Genomic DNA, 11,193 nt, shown 5'->3' on the forward strand with positions numbered 1-11,193 from the left:
TTGACTGTAGGCAGCCACTCTGGGCTCACACTCTTGACCCATTATACGATTCTTCCTCCCAGGTTTCATTGACAAAAATGAATGACAGCTGACAGCAGTTAGTAAACACAGATGTGCAAACGCTTCTTGTTACCATTTCTATCAGCAGGTTTTGAGAGCCAGAGAACTGGATGACACACCCCACAGCCCCCACTCCCAGGGTGGTCTGTCCTAATTAATTTCAGAATCATAGCTGCTGCTCTGATTAGACCCACAGACTATTGCATTTCAGCCTCAGAGACAGAAAGTCCTCCTTCATATCGAACTTCAGTCTTGCCTACTGTGGTTTAGCCAATATCCAGCTCACCACTGGCCTTATGCAAATCACATTGTACATGAGAGTGCTAATCAGCTTTCTGCCCTTCAGGGCACCCCAAAGTGCTGAGGCCTGAGGGAGCTGGTTTCCATAGTCCCCTCCAGTCCTAAGCATGTAAGCCCTAGGTCTTCTCTGGGGACGGAGAAGGAGGCAGGCAGGAGGAGAGGGTCTGACAGAGGATGCCTGAGCTACCACATGCAGTTCCTCTTAGCTCCCGCAGTGGCCCCTGTGTCTGGCTTCTTTTACTGGGGAGTCCACTGCCTACCGCAGACATCACCGCCATGTCCTCGCAGCACCTCTGCAAGGCTTGTCGAGGGAGGGTTTGGGAGACAGGAGAGCCGAGGGTCTGGCCCCTGGGAGAAATGCTTTGCCTTCATGAGTTTAGTGGGAGGATAAAGGCCTACTATACTAGCTCATTGCCTGACCTTGGTTGGGCCAGGGCTTGTCTTCCTCCCCTGCCAAGGGAGAGAATGTCACTGACCCTAGCAGTGCTCAGAGGCTCAGACAATACTAAGATGGGCAAGGACTTGGCCCCGCCCGAAGCTGAAGTTCAGCCAGGGAATTGTTTGAAGCACACCGTGATTTAAAGAAGGGCTCAGACTCACCTAAGGGAGCTCAGGGTGAGGGCCCAGCTTGCTGACCATTGGAGTAAGATTTCCAGGGAGCCCTCTCTGACAAAGCATGAGCCCGAAGGATGGACAGTCAACCCTTTCCACAGCACGCCCAGTGCTGTGTGCAGTCTCCTGTGGGCCCCTGCGTTCGCGCACGGGTGTCTGTCTGTGAGGTAGTGTGCACATGGGGAGGTTCTGCTCTATGGCGTGGTTCTCTGGGCATCTCTCTACGCGTGTCCCGCTGCGTGGGCTGGGCAGATCTGTGTCTGTGCATATGTCCATGTCATGGAGCATTTGCTTTTTATAATGTGATCTATAATTTATTGTGTCTGTTAAATAAAAATGGGGCACCTGGAGACACGATGCTTGTGTTGGTTATGGAGTGTGGGTAGGTGTCCACAGGACTCTACAGACACCCACAGCCCCATTTCTCAACACAAATGTTTTAGCCTGGCACTCACGGTCCTCCACGCCTGGCACACATAAGCCTCTCTGGCACAACTGTCCCCTCTTTCTGGGCACAGACAAGAGAGACTGCTACTTCCTAGCCATGTGACTTTGAACTTGGCCCTTCCTCTCTGAGCCTCATTCTCTCAAATGTAAAATGAGATGGGAAAGCTGGTTGTAAACTCTAAAGCATGACACACACATGAGGGATTTTCCCTGGACTTTGGGCTCCGGGCCCCCCTCCCCATGCCTTTCCTCCTGCTGTCCCTTTGCCCCCACTCCCTGAATGCTCTCCCTTCCTTCTCTGCATAGGTGAGCTCTGCCCATGCTTCCCCACTCAGCTCCTCCCCGCCCGCAGCTCTCCTCTTCTGGTCCTGCTTCTGTGAGGATCCTGTTAGTGTATCTGTGTGTGTGCTGCGTGTGCTTCTGTGTGTGTTGTGTATGCCTCTGTGCATGCACTTGAGTCTGTCCCCTCATGTACCTGTAACTCATTCAGTAAGTATTTGCTGAGCGCCTGCTACATGCTGAGCAGAGTGCTGGGTCCTGAGGAGTCATCCATGAACAAGGCAGATGCAGGGCCATCCCTAGCCCATTGGGCATCTGTGCAAATTAGAAAAAGGTACCCCTATGAGATGCAGTCCCATGGGTGCGTGGATTGATGAATAAATGATGCATCTGCACAAAGAAAAAAGAGCCCTTTCCTTCTGGCAGACACAGCCCCAAGTCAAGGCCCACAGAGGAGGAAGTGGTATAGGGGCTGGACTTCAGCCCCACTCACCTCCCTTGGCTAAGTCAGGCACCCTTGTGCACTGAAAAAAAACCCCCACACATCTCAAGGCAGCAGTCCAGGAAGGCTCCTACCTACACTTGGAGGCAGCACTTGAGCTCTGGGTGTGTCTGTGAATCTCTGTACTGCCTGTGTCTCCTCGGCCCGTGTGAAAGTGTGATATCATGTGTACCTCTGTGGAGGTGCCCTGCCTCTGGTGGACCTGTCTGTACCTGTGTCCGGGAGGAGGGGTACCTATATGTGGGTTCAGTGTGTGTGGGGGGAGGGGGTACCCACAGCTGTTTCCTCACCACCCTGCATCTTCTGGGGCAGTTTCTCTGCTTCCCTAGTTGTTCCTGTTCGCCAACCTGACCCCATGCCCCACGAAGTCTTTCCTCTGCACGACAGGGTGGAGCTGCGCTGTAGCAGCCAGAGAAACGGCTTGGAGCCCAGCCCTCCTCCAAATCTTCTGCTTCCGCTTTTTCCTTCTCCTGAAGGAGGGACTAGGCAAGGGACGGGGTAAAGGTTCCCTCTGGCTGGGAAGCTCCGGGGGGCCCCACCAGATCCTTCACCTCTCCTGAACTTGTACCCATGCAGAACATGATGAACTTGTTTGTTCTCTGCTGAATAGGTCTTGCCCCGTCTTGCCTCTGCACCGTTGCGCAGGCTGCTCCTCTCGTGGCTTGCCCTCCCAGCCTTCAAGGCTGAGGGCTGCCCGCGCCACAAATAGCCATGGCAGCTGCCCAAGCAATAGCCCACGGGGGACCAGCCCGGTGGAAGCATGGATCGCACACATCGTGGACCTTGGTGTGTATGTGCGTATCTTACACACAATTTCATTTAATTCTCCCAAGGATGTAATGAAATAGGCATTATTAACACCTCAGTTTTCAAGACAAGGAAACCAAGGTCCAGAAATGTCCCAGAACTTGCCCAAGGCCACACTGCCTTACTGGCTGACTGAGACCATTGAGATTGGACTCAGCTGTCCCTGCCTCGCAGGCTTGCCCACTCAGAACCTCAAGTCAGCCTCTGACCTCTGACCTCTGACCTCTGCAGTCTGCAGTCACTCTCCCCGCGAGGAGACCCCAGTGTCCCAGTATGTGCAGCAGCCATCTGAGCCTGTACCCCAGCCATTGTCTTAAAAACATATACTTTCAAAACATAGTACCTACCTCCCTGACTGGATGGCACATTTCTGAGGATGGGGACTGTGCCTTTTATGTCTTTGTTTTCCTAAACCCCAAGCCTACAAGATGAGGATGGTGGTGATGAGACTGACCCCCCTGACCCCGCCCCCAGCTACAAGATCATGGTAATGGCTCCGAGTGGTCTCAGCTCAGGCACACTGTGATAGGAAGGGTCTCTCGTGGGAGACTTTCCTGCTTTGGGAGGAGGAGCTCTAAGGCCTGACTATCCCAAAGGGCTTCTGCAGGGATAGTGACAGAAAGAGCAACTCCCTTTATCCTCCTGGAGCCTGCACTCTGGCCAGCCCTTCACCTCTGACACCCATCTCCACCCCCACATACACCCAGGATGCAATGCTCTGCAGGCCTGGGTGGGGAGGACGTGGGGAGAAGGAGAGCTTCCCTAGCTACTCTGCAGCTTTGATACAAAACTATGTGGTCCTTCCAGTATGTTCAGAAATCCCATTCCTACAGAGACCTTGACCAGGTGGGGCTGACCCCTGAAGGCCACCTGGCCAGACACCTTGAAGGTGCCTGACAAGCAGCCTCAGGGTCTGGGCTAGGTGGGGACTCTGGGCTGTATGCTCTGCAGCCCCATCCTGTAACCCAGGACAGGGCAAGCACCTGGCGCTGTGCGGGGGAATCTCTGAGTTACATGTCCTGCTCATAGATAGAGAAGCTAAATACACCCTGTCTACTCACACAAGGAAATGGGTAATAAATTCAGAAAGCAGGGCTGGATACTAGCAGTGCTGTGTTGTGTTCAGGAGGAAGAGTGTGGTGGGCTGGAGGGGTCTGAGAAGGCAATGCCGAGAGAAGTGTTGAGGTTGGTGGGCTTGGAGGATCGGGAAGGTTGTCCTTGGCAGGGGGGAGGAATGACCCCGTCAGGGTGGTGGTAACGCACACACCGCTGCACAGCTCCTGGGTCTGACCCCCTTGACAGTGCACAGAGCACACCAGGGCCCCATCAGGACAGACTTGACTTAGGGATACTGCCACTTCCTAGACATGCAGACTCGGGGTAGTTCCCTCACTTTGTTGAGCCGCTGTGCCCTCCTTTGCACAGCAGAGATGATCATTCTTACCTCTGTGGGTGGTTTACTTCTGACTTCAGTATTCTTTGGAGTGAGATAGTAGTCTCCAGAGAAACTTCCACTCCCTCCCCAATTTGAATAGGGTGGAGAATGGTGCACTGCCTGACTTCCAACAGAAAGTAGTTATTCCCTCGAGCTTCGCCCAGGGCGGGGGGATCGGAGGCAAGCAGGGGATGGCCTTCGGAATCTTCAGGCCTCACCAGAGACACTCAGATTGGCTCTGGGGAGACCATTTGGTGCTTTATGTCCAGGGCAGGGTGGACCAACTGCATGGGCTGCCGCAGCTCATGAAAGGTGGGGCGGGGGTGGGCACAACGAGCTCTGGGTGAGCCAGGAGGCACTTGCTATAGAAGCTGCCCCTGTTGATTGGTTAGGTTATCCAATCATGTTTCATATGGGTAATTTTCCTGCCTATTTTTTACTTTTCGACGTTAGTATATTACTACAGTTAGTTATCTATTGCTGCCTAACAAACTAGGCCAAAACATAGTGTCTTAAAACAATAAATATTTATTATCTCACAGTTACTGTGGGTGGGAGTTCTGGAGTGACTGAGGGGTGCTTCTGGCTCTGGGCCTCCTGTGGTTCCCGGGCTGCACCGTCATCTGCAGGCTTTCTCGTCATCTGCTGGAGGGTTTGATGCTAAGGTCACTGTCATGACTGTTGGCAGGAGGACTCAGTTCCACCCTGGCTGCTGGCTGGAGGCCCCCACCCCTTGCGTGGGGTGTTTGAGTGCCCTCCTAATGTGGCTGTACTGCGGGGCTCGCCGGGGTGAGCCGCCCGAGGAGGAGAGCACCGGGAGGAATCTGCACTGCCATTTGGGACCTGGCCTCTGACGTCACCCATCATCACTCACGCTGTCTCTGTCCCTGGAACACCAGTCACTGAGTACAGCCCACACTCAAGGGGAGGGGAATTAGACTTCACTTGTAGAAGGGAGGAGTACCAGAGAATTTGTGAAAATAATTTAAAACCATCGCAGTTAGGGACTTTGCTTTCCCTTTTAACAGAAAATTTCAAACATGTGCAAAAGCAGAAAGAATAGGAAAAGGAACCCCACATACCAGACGTGAACAATTATGAACACAGGCCAAGGGAATCTTCATCAGCTTTACTGAGGTGCAAACGACATAGATAAACCGCACGTATTTAAAGTGCACGATTCACTAAGTTTTGACGTTGACACCCATCAAAGCTTCACCACAATCAAGATAAATAGCGTATCTGTCACCATGGAAAATGTCCTTGTGCCCCTTTGTCACCTATTCCTGACCTCCCACCTCACTGCACCCCCATCCCCAGGCAACCCCTGATCTGCTTCCTGACATCAGGAAATAGTTTAGATTTTCTAAAATCTCATATACATGAAATTGTACAGGATGCACTCTCTTCTGTTGGACTCTTTCAACTGGCCTAATTGTTCTGAAGTTCATCCGGGTTGTTCTGCGTGCCAGTCGTCCAGTTCCTTTTTACTGCTGGGTAGTATTTCATTGCAGAGGCCTGTTACGATTTGTTCATCCATTCACCTGTTGATGGATGTTCGCACTGTCTCCAGTTTGCGGCTGTTACAAATGAAGCTGCAGGTCTTCATGTATGCAACTGATTGCAATTCTCTTGGGCAAATAGCTAGCCGTGGAATGACGGAGGGATATGGTAAAGTGTGTTTAACTTTTTAGGAAACTGCCAAACTCATTTGCAAAGTGGTTGTCCTCTTTCACATTCCCACGAGCAGTATATGGAGAGTCAATGGATATAATCAGTCTTTTTAATCGTAGGCATGCTGAGATTAGTAATGGCAATTCATTGGGGTTTTAATTTGCTTTTCACTAAGGACTAATGAAGTTTAACATCTTTTCATGTGCTTCTTTGTCATTCTTGTGTTGTCTTTGGTAGAGTGTCTATCAACATTTTTTGCCCATTGTTTATTGGGTTGTTTGTTTAGTTCACACAGAGTTTTCAGAGTTCTGTATATATTCTGGATCAAAGTTCTGTCTCAGAAATATGATTTGTAAATATTTTCTCCCAGTCTGTGGCTTGACTTTTCATTCTCTTAAATGTCTTTTAAGAAGTTCTTAATTTTGATGAGGTCTAATTTATCCCCCCTGCCCCCTTTTTTAATTCCCTTTTTAAATAAAAGGGATCACGTTTTTGGTGTTGCCTCTAAGCAATCTATGCCAAACTCGAGGTCGTGAAGATTTTCTCTTATGTTTTCTTCTAGAACTTTTATAATAATTTCAGACTTTACATTAAGATTTATGAGCTATTTAGAGTTAAAATTTTATATGGTTCAAAACATGGATGAAAGTTATTACTTTTTTTCTAGCATACATAGATCCAGTTTTTCTGGCACCATTTGTTGAATAAAACTATCTTTTCTCTCCCTTTGTCAAAAACCAATTGGCCACATGTCTGTGGATTTATTTCTGGACTCTATACTGTTCCATTAATTTATTTGTCTACCTTTAAACAAATATATTGTGTTAATTATGCTAGTTTTATAGTAAGAGTTTTTCCTGTTTTTAATTGAGATATAATTCACATACCATAATATTTACATTTAAAGTATACAAGTCGTGGGGGGAACCAAGATGGCGGCGTAGGTAGACACACTGCGCCTCCTCGCACAACCAGAACTGACAGAGAATCGAACAGCAAGGGGGACTGACACCAAGGAAATATAAAATAATCATTCATCCAGACTGGTAGGAGGGGCGGAGACGGGCACCGGGGGTGGAGAGGACTCGTGTGGCTGTGGCGGGACTGAGACTGGCGGAGTGTGGGACAAATGGCGCAGGCAGTCCGAGCACTAGCAGACCCTGCGGTCCCACATTTGCACAGATAAACCCAGAGGGCTGGACTCAGAGTGGCGGAGAGTGGGGCAGGCAGAGTGGCGGGTAGCACCCCGCAGCACCACATTCGCCCACAGATAAACCGGATGAACGGCGGGCAGCGAATCAGACCGCTGCGCAACCCAGGGCTCCAGCTCAGTGAAATAAAGCCTCAAACCTCTGATTGAAAGTGCCCCTAGGAGTTGGGGCAGCAGCACGAGAGACTCCCAGCCTCACAGGAGAGGTCGTTGGGGAGACCCACAGGGGCCTAGAGTGTGCATACGCCCACTTACTCAGGAACCAGCACCAGAGGGGCACAGTTTGATTGTGGGTATCGGAGTGAAAGACTGAAATCCGGAGGAGAGTGAGGCGGGCGCCATTGCTCCCTCTCGGCCCCGCCCCCACGTACAGCATCACAGCGCAGCCACCAGCATTACCCCACCCCGGTGAACACCTAAGGCTCCGCCCCTTAAAGTACCAGACGCCAAGACAAACAAACAAACAAACAAAAAATGGCCCAAATGACAGAACACTTCAAAGCTCCTGAAAAAATACAACTAAGCGACGAAGAGATAGCCAACCTATCGGATGCACAGTTCAAAGCACTGGTTATTCAATATGCTCACAGACTTGGTTGAATCTGTTCGAAAAACAGATGAAAAAATGAAGCCTATGCTAAGAGAAACAAAGGAAGATGTACAGGGAACCAATAGTGCTGAGAAGGAAACTGGGACTCAAATCAATGGTGTGGACCAGAAGGAAGGAAGAAAGAAACATCCAACCAGAAAAGAATGAAGAAACAAGAATTCGGAAAAATGAGGAGAGGCTTAGGAACCTCCAGGACATCTTGAAACGTTCCAACATCCGAATTATAGGGGTGCCAGAAGGAGAAGAGGAAGAACAAAAAATTGAAAACTTATTTGAACAAATAATGGAGAACTTCCCCGATCTGGCAAAGGAAATAGACTTCTGGGAAGTCCAGGAAGCTCAGAGAGTCCCAAAGAAGCTGGACCCAAGCAGGAACACACCAAGGCACATCATAATTACATTACTCAATATTAAACGCAAGGACCTACATCCAAGATTACTGTATCCAGCAAAGCTATCATTTAGAATGGAAGGGCAGATAAAGTGCTTCTCAGATAAGGTCAAGTTAAAGAAGCTCATCATCACCAAGCCCTTATTATATGAAATGTTAAAGGGAGTTACCTAAGAAAAAGAAGATCAAAAATAGGAACAGTAAAAATGACAGCAAACTCACAGTTATTAACGACCACACATAAAACAAAAATGAGAGCAAACTAGGCAGACAACTAGAACATGAGGGTTGTCAATAAGGGAGTGGGAGGGGGAGAGGGGGGTAAAGGTACAGAGAATAAGTAGCATAGATGATAGGTGGAAAATAGACAGGGGGAGGGTAAAAATAGTGTAGGAAATGTAGAAGCCAAAGAACTTATAAGTATGACCCATGGACATGAACTATGGGGGGGGAATATGGGAGGGAGGGGGGTGGGCAGGATGGAGTGGAGTGTGGGGGGGAAATGGGACAACTGTAATAGCATAATCAATAAATATATTTTTTTAAAAAAAAGTATACAAGTCGTGAATTTATAAATTCACAAAGTTGTGCGTCTATCACCAGTCTAACTCTAGAGCATTTTCATCGGCCCCGGAAGAAACCTTGTACCCATTAGCACTCCCTCCCTCCCTCCCCCGGACCTTGCCCCCACCAGGCCCCTGCATCCACCGAGCTGCAACCACTGACCTACTTTTCTCTACACACATTTGATGATGCGCTCACTCCTCACACGTAACCTTTCCTCCCTCCGGTCCACGTCAGGTAATAATAATCCTGAACCCTTTCTTTTTCGTTTTCTTGTTCTCCTTTTGGAGAGTCTTTATCTACATACTTCCTAAAATGTTATTTTAAAATTTTTACCTATTTGTAACTTTATAAAAACGATGTCATGCTCAATGTCATCTAGGGGATTTATTTTTCTCATTGCCACTGTGCTGCTGGGTTTTTGTCATATTGTTGTCTCTCGCTATGGTTTTTTAACCCCGGTGTGGGAATATAGCACAGCGTAATCTTCCGCTCTCTGCAGACGGACACTTGGGCTATTTCCAGGTTTTTGCTATTGTGAACAGCGCTGCTATGAATACTCTTGCACATGTTTCCTGAGTACATGTGAGTGAGTGAAAATCTGGGGCATAGGTTATGTTCATTTTCAACTTCAGGAAATAACGCAAGACTGTTTTTTTCAAAAACGGTCCCACAAATGAATTCCCGCTGGCGAGGTGTAAGAGACTGTGCGGCTGTGGGTGCACACACTCTCAGACTTGGTATTCTCAGACTTCGAACAGTTCCCAGCTGAGGGGTGTGAAATGGTGTTTTATTATGGGGTCGATTTGTGGGAGTTTTGATGACCAATCGTGTTGAACATCTCTTTGTATGTTTATCGGCCATAGGTGCTCCCTTTCTGTGGCATCTCTGCTTGTGAGGCCAGGTCATCTTCATCCTGTTGGTTTGACCGTCTCCATCTCTTTATTTGAAAGGGTCATGGTTGTATGTGTAGGTGAGTGTCTTCTTGATACTAAACCTTGTCGGTCTCCCGTTGCATAACTTGCCCTTTTACTCTCCTCAGGTTGCCTCTTGAAAAAACCAAAAATTTATTATAGCCAAATTTATTCATTTTTTCACATGTTAACCAATGCTTTTTGTTTGAAGACATCCTTTACCCTGAGCTATAAATGATAATCACACATGTTGTATGCTAAAGTTGTATTTTTGATACTTTGTCCTTAAGTCCCATGAAGTTATGAAGAAGGGATCCAATTTAATCTACTACAATTTGGGTTCCATTTTTTCCTAGTTTTATTTATTGACTAATCCTCTTTCCCCATTGGCTGAACGTGTGACATCTGTCACTTACCAGTGCGCAGGAGTCTTTCTGAACTGCACACGAGCACCGTGCGGTCTTAGCCCCAGTAGCCTCGAGATACGTCCTCACATCGGGTAAGCTAATTCCCCTGCCTGATCGTCTTCTTTAGAAGTGCCCGGACTATTCTTGGCCTTATCATTTTCCAAATACATTTGAAAATTATTTCTCAAGTTCCAAAAAATATCTCCTATGGGATGATCACTGGCAATTATATTTAATCTATAGATCAGGTTGGGAAGAACTGACATCTTTCTGATAATCAGCATTTCTGTTCATAAATATAGTAATTTTTCTGTTTATTTATAGTTTTTAGGTATTCCTTAATACCATTGCTCTGGTCTTTAGTATGTTTTGTTAGACTTATTGCTGAGTATTTAATATTCCTTAATGCTATTGTAAATGACACCTTTTCAGTTGCATTTTCTAGTATATAGAAATGCAACTGACTTTTAAATGCTGGTTTTATATCTAGGAAGCTAAGTGAACTTTCTAGGCCTCTAAATGTTCTGTCTCTAATAGTCTTAATTTCATTACACTCTATATAGGTGTGAGCCTTTCCATTGTTCTCCTCTTTGGCACTCTGTGGGTCCTTTCAATCTGAGGTTGCAGGTTGCTCAGTTCTCTCTCTCTCTCGTTCTCTCTCTCTCTCTCTTAATTTTAGGAAATGCATCTCTATTATTTTATAAAATGTTTTCTCCCTTTTTGTTTTTCCTCTTTCTGATAACTTTTAATCCAGATATTAGCATTCCCACCTCTAAAATCTATATCTTCTAACTTTGCCTATTTCTATTTCTGTCCTTTTTCTGTGTGGAAGGTTTTTGTCAATTTATCTTTTGGCTTATGAGTCATTTCTCAGCTGTAACTATCCTGCTATTTATTCCTCTATTACAGTGATTTACAACAGGTGTTAAAACATGCAATACCTGGCTATTTAGTCAGGTCACTCTTTTCCCTTAAATTGTC

The sequence above is a fragment of the Desmodus rotundus genome, chromosome 5 (genome assembly GCF_022682495.2).
Source record: "Desmodus rotundus isolate HL8 chromosome 5, HLdesRot8A.1, whole genome shotgun sequence".
Lineage (NCBI taxonomy): Eukaryota > Metazoa > Chordata > Mammalia > Chiroptera > Phyllostomidae > Desmodus > Desmodus rotundus.